General features: G+C 51.9%; 1 long non-coding RNA gene across 1 annotated transcript; it reads right to left on the bottom strand.

Annotated features, from left to right (window-relative positions):
- Nucleotides 1-415: 415 nt before the first annotated feature.
- Nucleotides 416-5245, bottom strand: LOC112531915. Its single transcript, XR_003074080.3, has 3 exons — nt 4173-5245; nt 3457-3583; nt 416-980 (listed from the first exon to the last, which is right to left on the bottom strand). It is a non-coding gene; the product is annotated as an uncharacterized LOC112531915 (long non-coding RNA).
- Between the last annotated feature and the right edge of the window lie 8047 nt (nt 5246-13292).

Raw genomic sequence — 13292 nt, 5'->3', positions numbered from 1 at the left:
GCTCTTTGCCTAAGGGATTGCTTTCCTTCACACTAGCTGCTCCCAGCACTACAGGCAGCATCCTGCCGAGGGCTGAGCTGGAGGGGAAGTGGAAAAAACCCACGCGTGACCAGTGCCGCATCCCAGCTGGACGAGCCTGTGTTACTACACACGGTGCGACTAAACACGGGCTGCTGAACCATGTGGCAATACAAAACATGGCACGTACCTGGCAAGAGATCAGAACAAGGGAGAAGAAGATCCTCAAACCCGCAGCCGGTCCTTGTCACTTTGCTCTGATCTTCCGCGAGCAAAAGCTGCACCAAGGGAGCAGGCGGAGGGTGGGGAGGGGACAGAGAAAGAGCAGGTCAGTGAGCCTGCACAATTTAGCAAGGAAGGCGAGGGAAAAACCGTGGGACAAATGCCACCTTGATGGATGGATGGCCTGCGGGAAAATGGCGTCTGACGGTCCAGACTAAGCAATATGATCCTAGGAGCTCCGCCAGCCAGCACTTCTCAAGCCCTCGCTGCCCACCCGTCTATCCCGCACCGGCTCAGCTTACCTACAAGACGCTGCGCAAGACGGGCTGAAGACGAACAGACTCACTCGATGCACAAGTGCAACAAGCCACGTACTCACGCTGAGCTCAAGCGCTCCAATGAAGGGAAGCAGCACGCGCTGCTCCTCCCCTCATTCTAGCCGCTTGTGACATCACTAAGGGCCACCCGGCTGCTCCACCATGGATGGGCAAGGTGGGGAGGCAAGACCACGTCACAAGACCATAGGATTCCAAAAGGGCACCCCAGCGTTCGAGAAATCCGATGGTGGTTGGAATTCTATCTCAGCCAAATCCTGGAGAAGCTGGCATGGGGTTGGCATGACCAAAGTGCACGACACGGCGCTCGGTGCTGTTGAGCCTCTTGCTGGGCCTATGGCAAATCCACACTAGGGTCCTTCTTTGCGCCCTTCAAGGGCGGCTTAGAGCAGCCATCTCTTTCACCTGCATGGAAATAAAGGAAGAGAAACACAGCACAGCTACCAGACTGCTTGGCCAGTTTCTTTCCCGAGTGCATTTTTGCCTTTTGGCTTCCATGACGACCTCATTTTCTCCTCCCTTTCTTGGGGGGAAGCTGCCCCCAGTGCCTGAGCTTCGCAAGACAGCATGAAACATGACACTAAGACAAACGCTTGCCGTGGGTGCAGGGTGGCTGTGCTTTGCCAGGCATATACAGGACGGTAGGGGTAGGAAGCGCCACATGGCAGCCCCAAGCCAAGTCTGCATTCAGTCCCTGTGGCCACAGCTGCTGCCTCACTGCCAGAACGTATCCCGAGGATACACATGGACGCAGGCACTCCTGCTCCTTCTGCAAAGCCCTCCTCTGCACAGCCCGTTAGCTGCTGCTCACTGCTACGCCAACCAGGCTCCCCTTTTCCCCTACAGGCGATAAACACGCCTGTACTCTTCTGTGCAGCAGCGAGCTCCAGGGATGAAGCAGCACACAGGAAACCAACAGACAGTGGGACAGAACACAAGGGGGAAAAGCACTTCTGCTCACACACGTACAAAGGAAATCAGAACGGCTCCTTCGAGAAGAGCCTGTTGGGTAAACCCAGCCTCAGAGACACAAATGCATCTGGTTCCAGTAAATATTATGGCCCGTTGTTCATGAAACGCTCTTCTGCTGCTTGAAGAGCACGGAGCACTGCTGTGTCGACAGGCACAGCAGCGCCATGCCCAAGCTGAGCACACAAACCTCCCCAGCACCCCTGGCCAATGCTGCCAGGGAAATGCACGACCTGCAGCCCCACATGGCTCGCTGCACAGACACTGGGGGGCTGTCTTAGTCTCAGGTGCGATCGATTTTTCTTCAGTGTCTGCTATGATGCTACAACTGTAATAACACTCTGACGTTTAGAGTTTCTGAGAAGCAGACTTGTACAGAGCCAAGGCCGTTCTCAGCAAAGCTCTCAAGAAGGAGCTGGGAGGAAACCAAATTAGGACAGCTGCCGTCAACGAGCCAAAGGGATATTCCATACCATATGACATCAAGTGGAAGGGGTTTTGAAGGGGGTGGGAGTTCATCTCACTCTCTTCCTCTGCTTGGCCATTGGTTGGGAGGTGCTGAGCCACCGCTTCTACATCACTTGTTACATACATTCGTAAATAGACATATATATTACTTCGGTCCTTCCTTTTCTCTACCTTTGGAAAGAGATTTCTCTCAACGCATTAGTTCCACCTTCTTTTTTTTCCCCCCCATAATTCTCTCCCCCATCCCACTGGGAAGGGGGCAGTAAGCAAAGGACTGTGTGGTGCTGAGCCACCCACCGGCTTAAACCACAACAGGGCCGTGGGGCAATGCCAGCAGACGTGAAGTGCACTGGGCTCAGCAGGAAATGAAAACCATCTGGAGGTACGCAAGCCCACTCTTTCATTTTCCAGGAAACAACCTATGGTGTCAATGAAACATGCCCCTCACTAGGAACATCTGCAAGGATGCTTTGAATGACTGAGGGCATTGCAGCCCATTAACGTCACCCTGCCGACACAATGGCATTGCAAACACAGCAGCAACTCCTGGCACCGATACCTCCGGGTACAACAAGCACAGGGCACTGGGTTGCTTTGGATGCAGTTTGAGAAAGGACGTGAGGGCTTTGTGGAAAGCGCCTTGCAGAGCACATCATGTCCTGCACCAGGCAGAGCGCTGTGCATCTCTCGTCTCTCCAAACTTCGGGGCTTTGAAGCTGCACCTTGTTTCTTGGCAGTTTGCCCCCCACAACTCCAGAGCACTTTCAGCTGCTCCCTGGCAATTCACGGCTTGCACAGTGCCAAACACAACAAAGAAAGGAGGCAAGAAAGAAGCAACAGCCATGGCTATGCACAGAAGCGGCCAGGAAGGGTTCAGCTCCAGAATGAAACCTGCACAAGTCAACTCAGCAGATTCCAAGGAATTCAGTGACATCTGACACAATTTGGAATGCCAGAAGCACTTGCCACACAAACAGCACCGTATTTGGAAAGCAGCACGTCCAAATCAGCCCCCTTGCCCTGCTCTACCTGCTCAGCCCAACACAGAAATCAAACACAGAAACTCTGATGCTTTGGCTCACGGCAGCCATCAAGCTCATGCTTTAGTGACACAGAGAACTCCATCTCCAGCTACTCCGTGTCTCGCTAAGCACAAGCTCGGCTGGGAGCTGTCGCTCAGCCTGACACCACAAGCAGAAAAGAAGCGCACATAAGCAGATGCTCTTATCCACACGTGCAAGTCTGGGGGCGAGGAATAAAAGGCTCACTGGGCCATGGGCAAAGCAGGGAGCAGATAGGCAGGAAACAGGAAGGAGCTGAAGTCCAGCTCTCCTACACCAAAGACAGGGAGAGCTGAGTCAGCACCACGGGAGGACTTACGACACAGCTTGAGAGCTTACAGAGACCTGAGATTGCCAAAGGAGGCCACCAGGGGAACTCTCACCAGTCTTTTGCAGGGCTCTCACGGATGCTTCCCATGCTGACTTCTCCTGCCTATGGCATTGGTAGAAAGCCCAGGTGACAAACGCCCATTTTGTCTGGGTAATGCTTGTATGCTTCCACGGTTATCACTGAAACAAAAGAAAAAAAAAAGCATGCCACCCTATGAAATTTGCCTCTCTACTGCTGCTGTCAGCGTGACATCTTAGATGAGCATTACGCATCCCTGCACCTGACTGAAGGTTCATCCAAGTCTGTGTTCCACACAGCTCCATCCCAGTGCCAAAAAGAAACACGGACAGTGATGTTTAGAAGATTCTTTGTGCAGATACAAGTGCAGGGTGTATGTGCATTCTCTACAGCAAGAAATAGCAATTTCTCAAGCAGTCGTATGAAATGTCAATGGAAAGGAAACATAGGATGAACTCTTTTCATATAAAAAATCCTTGCTAAAGCTCTCCCCAGCAAAAAGGAAGCCTTCTGGGCATTGCTGGCAGCAGTTCCCAGAACATCTTGCACCACCAAATGCAGCACGCTCCTTTTTTTCACAGGCCCCTCGTTTCTCTCATCAGCGTCAGATTCACTCCACTTCAAATACACCCATCGGAACAGCCCTTCCGTTCTGCTGAGGTAGGAACCCACTGCTGGGATATCCCCCACTCCCGTTCCCGGCTATGTCCAGCACCAGGGGGGAAAGGAAGAGACACTGACATCACCTACCCAGACTTCTTGCAGGGCCTTCCATATGCTCTCATGTCACAGGTAGAAGCGGCACAGCTCTCGTGGCACAAAGCTCGGAGAAGGCTGCAGAAATCAAGGTTGCCGCGAAGGTGCTGCTTTCAAACAACGTGACTTAGCGGGCACGAGACGGGAAAGACAAGGTTCCGGTTCAGAAGCCTCCAATCCCCGTGGATGTGGCTGTCTGCAAAGACCACAGCTGCCTTCGGTGATTGGTAACAGTGGGGATTTTGTCAAATGATAACGGGCATTCTCCTGGAGATAGTAGTGGGAGTTCTAGGTTGTGTGATTGTTATCACCATCTGCTGAGTGTTCCGTACCGTGTATCTAATCATTTCAGGTCCAGCTGACTTTCAGAGAAACCTGAAAGCTTACTGACTAATGTACTAGCCTTATGAAGATGCCAGCTAAAAGACGTCGTCAGCCTTGTGGATTACGTCGAAACCATGGCTTTTGTTCTAAAGATCAGAGTGAGTGTGGTGTGAGTGAGATGCGTTCCTTGCAGAGAATGAGTGTCAGCCTGTTTGTGTAGGACTGCCTTCTGATTGCGGGGAAGCGTGTCAAGGCAGGTGGACAGGCTTCTGTGAGATCTGTGAGATCCAAGTGTTCACATCTGAACAAGATCAGTAGGCGGTGTCCAGGGTTGCCTGTGGAAACTCTGAGGAAATTAGGAATCAAGAAGAATTTGGTCAACATCGTGGGAGGCTCCCAGGGGAAGGAAATTCCCAAAGAAACCCCGTTGGGATGTGCACTGGCACACTGGTGGGATACTGCAGGGGAACCTGGAGGCACCTTGAGGAAGAAAACTCTCATCAAGTATTGCAATCAGTGGTGCTTAATGTGGAAGGTAGAAGATGATGAGAAGCGGCATCGGAAAGGGACCCGTAACTATCATACCTTCTTACAGTTCCTGTTCTTCTTAAGGAGGGAAGGCCCATGAAGTAACATGACCAGTTGTTAGAATGGAGTGCTCTCATCACGAGACTAAGTACTGGGTGTTTATGGACACTGAAGAACTGTGCTGTTTGATTGGTGGGTTCTGAAGGGAATGGGACAAACGGTTTTGATGGCAGAAGTAAGCGTAATTGCTAATGGGAAACAGAAGCATGACTGAGGGTACGTGGAAGTGTAACTGAGGGTATGAAGAGGGGACAAAGGAAAAAGGGTTAAAGAGAAAGTGAGTGTATCTGCACTGGCAGGAGAGCAACCCCCCACACCCCCCCCGCCCTGGCCCCACACAGAGAGTGCTGTTGTAAACAGCGTCACTTGCAAAGGGGGGGAGGTGGAGAGGATGGGGCACTGGCAGTGAGAATAGCCTTCATGTGCAGAGATCTCGGAAACCCAAAATTCCAGTGTTAGCACTGGAAATGTCCGGAGAGGAGGAGGTGAAACTGAAGTGTCATGCTAGTTGTTTATGTAGTGATGAGAGTTTGGGAAGGGAAAAGTTGCAGAAGGACGCAGGCTGAGGAAGGCCAAGATGAGCAAGGTGTAACAGGGTGGTAGATCCAAAGAGAGCTGAGCAAGAGAAAGGAAAAAAAAACGGATTGAGGAACAGAGATAGTAAGGCCATTGGGAAGAGCAACAGCTGTTCCTGTTGCGGTGCTAGAGTAGAGCCGTAGGACCCAGAGGTCCCCTCAGAAAGAGGTGGGGGGGGGGCCTGGAAGAGCCCGTGGAGGGGGAGGCTTCCAGCCCTGCTGGACCAAAAGCACTGTGCCAACTGCAGGGAAATGAGACAGCGGTGCAGAAATCCAACCATCTCTGATTGCAAAAGCTGAAGAATGGGAACCTGGGAAGTTATTCCTAGCAAATCCACCGGTGAAATTGCAGCTAGGAGAGCAGGAGAAAGAGGTTTCGTTTCCGGCCTCTTACCACCCGTAGATGATTTTGCAACAGAAGTCGGAGCTACTGCCCAACAAGAAAAGGCTTCCCTTTTGGGATCAGTTCCAGAGAGGCTGAGAAAATAAGGAGGAATACATACATGCCTGTAGATGCCAGGTTCTCCAAAACCGTTCCTCTGGCAAGACTCATCAGAACAAATGGATGCAGAGAGTCAATTCAATAACACTGGAGCTAAGGGTCAAACAAGATGAACTGATTGAAAATGGTAAGTCTGGCTTTCATACAAACTGGGACAAACAGTGGTGTACCCCCAGAAGTTACAGAAATCTTCACTAAGGTATGCTTAGCCGTGTGGCTATCAGGGATGCCTGGTAGAGCCAAAATGCAGCCCTAAGTTCAAAGCAAGAGCTACAGCTAGCCCACTCAGGGTAAAGCTTCGTATCCCTTTGAGGATATGCAACTGGAGAAGGAGAAAAGAAACCATAGATAACTTGTGGATTTCGGATTACTAATTGAATGTGAATCCAAATACAATAGTCCAATCTTGCCGATGAATCCATATGATCCATACACTTTAGTAACTAAGTTAGGGAATGAGTAGGTGGAGTTTGCCTTCTGGATGTGAAGGATGCCTTTTCTGCCTGGTTTGGCCAAAGGAAGCCTAAGGTGATTTGCCATTGAATAGGAGAGCCCCAGTTCGGGACAAAAAAGACTCAGTTCACCTGGACAGTGTTAGCCAGGGCTGTGAGAACAGCCCAAGGATTTTGGAGAACTGCTCAACTCGGGAGCCTGAGATTTGGGTTTCTCCATCCCACGGTGGAACTTGACTGCAGCATGTGGATGCCACAGAAACAAAGAGGGCTGTGTGCAATGGACTGCGAATGTGCTGAATTTCTTTGTTTCAATGATGATCGACTTTCGCAACAGAAGGCACCAAGAACTCAACGGCAAGGGACCTATCTGGGATAGGAGATTACAGCTGGACTTGGAACCTCAAGGACTGCCAGGAAAGAAGCCATCTGCCAAAGCCCTGAGCCACAAAGTGCCGAGGAACTCCGTGCATTCTCAGGAATGACAGCAGGGTGCCAACCGTGGATACACGGCTACGGACTGGTGGTAAAGCCCCTTCAGGAAGTGAGGAAGAGTGGTTGAGGGCGGTGGCTGCACCAGTGCTCAAGATTCAAGAACCTGGGACATCTACACTAGGCCAAAGAATAACAGTTGGAATATCTCATACAGTGTCTATACTGTTTTGGAGGTAAAAGGGGGGCATGGGCTCTCACCCCCAGAGGTTCCTGAAATACCAGGCCATCCTGGTACAGCAGGATGATGCAGAAATAACTGCAACTCACATTGTCAACCCAGCATCTCTCCTTAGTGGAACTCCTGGAGAACCAGTATTGACTGCTTTGAAACAACTGTGGCTATGGACTGTTACCAGTCGGACCTGAAAGACGAATCCTTAGAAGATGCAGAAGACACCTGGGTTACTGATGGAAGCAGTTTTGTGAGACAAGAAAACCGTAAGGCAGGATATGCAGTAACTGCTACTGACAAGGTAATCGAAGCACAACCATTACCTGTGGGGACTTTCTCTCAGAAGACCGAAATAACTGCCTCGACAAGAGCCTGAAATAGATGGACAGATGCTAATTATGTATTTGGGATGCTACATGCTCATAGCGCCATCTGAAAAGAGCAAGGAATGCTCACACACAAGGAAAAACAGCATAATGTAAATCTACCATAGAGCGTGGCTATTATACATTGTAAAGAACATCAGAAAGGTAACACTGTACAGGAAACTGGGGATAAGATGGTGGATCAGGTGGCAGAACAGGTAGTTGAAGAGGGCTTTAATTCCAGACCGTCAACTTAAAATTTCGGAACCTGAGTCAAAACCTGTAAAATATTTTAAAGAGGATAGCAATCTAATTAATGATTTAGAAGGAAGAGAGCAGGCTGACAGATGGACACGTTGTTTTGTCCTTTGGTATTTTATAGAAATTGGTTCTAAGGGAGGGATAAGAAAATGTATTGGGCAAACAGACATTACAAAGTACAATCCTAGTACCAGGAAAGGGGTTCAAGTGGGCCTATTAGGAAAGAGAACCTTCCAGGGCAACAGTGACAAATTGATTTCTTGAAACTCCCAAGAAAAGGGGGGTATTGCTGTATGTTGGTACTAACTGATACCTTTTTGGGATGGCTAGAGGTATTTCCCTGTAGGACTCCTAAGGCTCGGGAAGCAACGAAAATGCTGTTACATGCTGTTAATTCCAAGGTTCGGGGCTCCTGTAGCAATCTCAGCAGATCGAGGCCCACATTCTTGCCAAGGTGGTCCAAAAAAATAAGCACATTATTGGGAATTGATTGGCAATTGCACACACCTTATAGACCGCAGTCGAGCGGACAGATGGAAAAACAAATCACCTGATCAAATTACAGATAGGAAAACTTGGCCAAGAGGCTGGGATTCCCTGGCCGCAGGCACTGCCTTTGGCACTTCTGAGAATTCGGACTAAACCCCGAAGCAAGGAAGGATGAAGCCCAGAGGAGATTCTATATGGGCAACCTTATCCTGTACAAAAGGAAATCTCTACGCAGGTGCGGGAGGAGGTGTTAAGAGATGGTCAGCTTGGTGACGCAGTTAAAGAAAATTGAACAAACAGGATTCGATGCCAGGGCACAAGGCCTAGACGCTCCAGTGCACCATGTATTGCCAGGCGACCGTGTTTACGTTCAATCTCCCTCAGATGTACCGCTGGAACCAAAGTGGGAAGGACCCTACCAACTTCTCCTGACCACCCACACCACGGCCAAGGTAGAGGAGCTTACACCGTGGATACATCATACCTGCCTGAAGACCCCAGCTGGGAAGGAGATTTAGGGAACTTGCTTACTAGCTGGCTACTGAATCTAGGATGGTTAAAGCAGCTCTTCCTAGTTTGCATCCTCTTGGTGCTGTTGGGAGGTTTTACCTGTGTCATGATGAGATGCTCTGCCTGCCTGTGCCGGAGTACTAGAAAGAAAAAGGAGATATGGAAGAGACATGTCGTTGAGGCCAAAGGTGGGAAGTGGGGCCTATTTGGGGACACGTAGAACAGAATCAAAATGATCTAGCAGGTAGAAGCCCTGCTAGACTATAGAAAAGGGGGGAACTGAAGTAGTGAGAACAGGAGCCTGCAGTTAGAGAGAGAAGGGCCTCACAGCAAGAAAAGGGAAAGTAGCTGCACAAACTAGAAATAAGAGGCAAATAGAGAGTTTACGTAGGGAGTGCTAGAAAACAAGGGTTTCCAAGCACTTTCACAGACACTAGGTCAGGAATAACAGGGAGGATGAAGGGCCATCGAGATAAGGGCTGGAGAGCAGCTCGAAAACACGTGGCAGGGAGCTGATTAGATGTCTACAGGGCAAGCTGAAACCTTTTTGTGGGATGCCCCCCCTTCGGGGTCACAAGTGTGCAATGAGGAAGACTACGAGCCTTCGCGAGGAAGACTACAAGCCTTCATCATCACGACCTTCTACGCACTCGCAAAAGGGGAAGGGACTGCATGCTAATGGGCTCTCTGGAATGTAATGAATAGGTCTCCGAATTCCTGTCAACTACTGATTAGCTATTAGTTCGACCTACATACATCTATAGCACCATTTCTCCTGACAGTGTGCAAGTTAGGTGGAGCGATCCCCCTTGCACCAGGGACTACGCGCGTCACCAAGAAACACATGCCTGCTCTATATCCTTACCGGCTATACGGTCTGATTGCCGCACGTCAAGCCCAGAAGAGACACCTCCCTCACCTTGGGCATAGCTCACCAACCAAGAGCCAGGCCTTGCCAACTTGGTTGATCTGAGAAGGCGGGAGGGGGCCACACATCACACCAGAAGTAGCCATTTCACTTGCAGCTCCATGGAGAGAACAACACCAACTAAGAGGCCTGAATGAATTCGCTCACAAGATGAACAATGAGGTTGTTCTTCATTAAAAAACACACAGAGATTCCTAAACCAAAAAGAGAACGGCAGCACTTCAGATCGGCCAAACAGGTTCCTGTTCCTACTGCCTCATCCTCTTACCCCCGCTTGCCTCCCCTCATCCCCTTCCCCTACTCCTCCGTGATGCCCACAGGCTTCAAGTCAGGTCGCAAACACATAGGACTCCTTCCACATGACTCCAGCACAAAGGATGTCACACTTGTTCCATACACTCAAACGGACCAAGCAGTGCTATCACACTCACTTAAAACACGCAGAAGCAGCCAAACCCTGAGCACGTACGTCCCCTCCTGCACTACTGGAGCCCACAGCTCACCTTCACACCTCCGTGCATTTCTGCTGTTTTACACTGACGCAGCCTCGCTACAGCTCCATGGCTGTCACACAAGGCCTGCAGGACCTCTTGCTCCAGCAAACCCCGTCTGCAGGCATTGCTTCATGAGCTTCACCACCTGCCCTCCTGAGCAAAAACAAGCACTGAGAACAAGAGCAAAGCGCACTGGATTCCACCTGGCCTGCTCCCCCAACAAGCCTCAGTCCTGCCACACACATACCCTGCTACGCGGACTCAGCCCCAAAGCCTGGCTGGGCATCAGCACAGTGCATCATTCTTCAAACGCCCCAGCCCAGCAGCAAGGGAACAAAGCGTTGCGACAGCTGAAACAAAAATGCTCGGGGACATTCCTTGCTAGCACTGAACGGGAACAAATCTACCGCTGAGCAACAGGACGTGGGACAAATAGCAGAAAACAACCAACCTGCAGAACTAACTCGTTTCCGGTTGGTCCAGATGTTTGTATGCTCCCTCCCACGGCCCAGGCCAAACTTGCTGAGCTGCTCCTCCTTTGTGCAGGACGACAACGGTGCCCATGGCATGTGGTGGCTATGCACAGCATGCCTTTTACTTGCTTTTCCTCCCTTCATCTTCCATTACCAAACAGCAACTCCAATCTCTCCCGGCTAAAAAATCACTTGGGTAAAAAAAGAACTGGCAAACTTACTTTTAAAATTACAACTTGATGCTTTAAAGCAGAAGCTCACCTAGCAAGGACACCTACCTTAGACAAGCTCAACCAACACGGAATAGTTATTCCTCTGTGTCTGCAGACTTGGCACGCATTTTCAGCTGCAATAGTCAGCCCAGTTCTCAGCACAGCTTTACCATGCACAGAAAGCCAGTTCACGGCTGCCATCTTTTTCTCTCTTCTGAAACACTCTACTGCTGCAAGAAGCAACGATTACAATCACAGAAACACAGAACTGTAGGGGCTGGAAGGGACATCTAGAGATCATTGAGTCCAACCCCTCCCCCCGCAAAACAGGCTCCATACAGCAGGCTGTACTGTAGGCATCCAGCTGGGTTTGGAGGATCTCCAGAGAAGGACAATCCACAACCTCCCTGGGCAGCCTGACTATATACCCCCCCGCCCATAACCTCCCCACAGCCACCTATAGCCCCAAATCCTCTGATGGCTCACCACAGCCCCAGATCCCCCCTAGAGTACCCCTCAGCTCCTTATAGACCCATACGCCTTAACAGTCCCTGCACAGCCCCCTACAGCAGCCCTATATCCCCCTATAGCCTCCCCGCAGCTCCCAGTAGCCACAGGCCCACCTTCGCTTCGGTTCTGGGGGGCTGCAATGGGTCTGGGGGCACCGGGAGCAGCGCTGGAGGGATTGGTGGTGGGGGGGGCACGGTTCAGATGCTGGCAGCAGCGCTGTGGCGCTGGGGGGACACGAGCCTGTCCCAAGCCCACGGCCCATCCCACATCCCTCATCCCAATCCCAATCCCACAGCCCCACCCCACGGGGGTTCCACGGGGGAGGGGAGGGCAGTGTGCTTGGGGGGCCGCGCAGGGCCCCTCTCGCTCTCTCGCTCCCTCGCTCCCGCACACCTCAGGCGGAGCTGTCCTCAGCACTCGCTCCCGTTGAGCCGCGGCTTCCGGCTCGGTGCTGCCCGAACAACTCCGGCTGACGCCGCGCTTTCCTGCGGGGCGGCCCGGGCTGCCGGGAGCGGCGCTTCGCTAAGGAGAGCCGTGCCTGCAACTGCCGGCTCCCAACGGCCGCTCCCGCGCACGGCGGCTCAGCCAATGGGAGCCGGCGGAGCTGCCGCTGACCAATGAGACGCCGGGGGGAGGGACAGATGCTGCCGCTGACCAATGAGACGCCGGGGGAGGGACAGAGCTGCCGCTGACCAATGAGACGCCGGGGGAGGGACAGGCAGATGCTGCTCACGGGGAGCTCCTCCTCTCCCAGCTGGATGGTGATGCTGACAGCAGGGCTGGAGATGCTCTGCAGGGCCAGCTCGTAGCTGGGAACCAGGAATGGACACGGCGGGAGAGAGGAGAGAGCTGTCGGGGAGCAGCCGAGGCATCCAAGAGCATCCCAAAGCCCTCACTCAAAAGCATCACAAAGCCACAGCCAGCAAGCTGCGCACGATCATGAGCAGCATCCAGGATGCTCGAGATTATTTGCTACCATACCCTACGGGAGCACAGCTCTCGCTGCAGGCATCCCACAGCCAGACAAAGCGGGAACAAACCCGGAGCTCTGTTGCACGCACAGCCCACAGCCATAGCCTTGCAAGATGAGCTGCCTTGCTGTTGCTTGCATCCATCCCAATCCCTGTGAATGAAGACTCAGAAGGCAGTCAAGGCGTTGATCCAGCACCAGCGTGCTTTTATTCCTTAACAGCCAGGAGGGCTTTTTGGTGAGAGGTCCGGTGGACACATGGGACTCATCCTCTCTTGTTCAGGAGGGGGGAGCTCAGAGCCCGTTCTGCTGCCCGGTGCCTGGGACTGGAGCTCCGATTCTACGTCCCCCTCCACAAGGCTCGGCTCCTCCTCGCTGACGCTGACCTGATCCTGCATGGAGCTGCTGCTGTCGGGGCACTCGGGCTGTGCTTGGGCTGGGCTGCATTGCAATGGCGCCCCGTCACAGTCCAGCTCGTTGACCGTTGTTTCGGGCAGGCTCAGGTCAGCGTCTTCAGCACAGCCGGGAGAGATGAGGGCTTCCACTTGGATGATCACCTTCATTCCATCACTGGTGTTATATGGAAGGCTATCATCCGAGCTGCAGCGATTCGTGCTTCCTAGCAGCTCTGCATTGATGGAAGCACACAGTGAACCATCGCTATACGCTCTGGCTCTTCTACGTGGACGAGGGCTCGATTCACCTAGGAAGGAGTAGATACACAGGAGTTAGTGTCAAACTTCCACACGCTGAATTATGAGAGTGGTTCTTGAGATTTGGCTTATGTAGCGGCA

This window comes from Gallus gallus, chromosome 2 (assembly GCF_016699485.2).
Source record: "Gallus gallus isolate bGalGal1 chromosome 2, bGalGal1.mat.broiler.GRCg7b, whole genome shotgun sequence".
NCBI classification, from domain to species: domain Eukaryota; kingdom Metazoa; phylum Chordata; class Aves; order Galliformes; family Phasianidae; genus Gallus; species Gallus gallus.
This window is presented reverse-complemented; position numbering and strand designations above follow the sequence as displayed.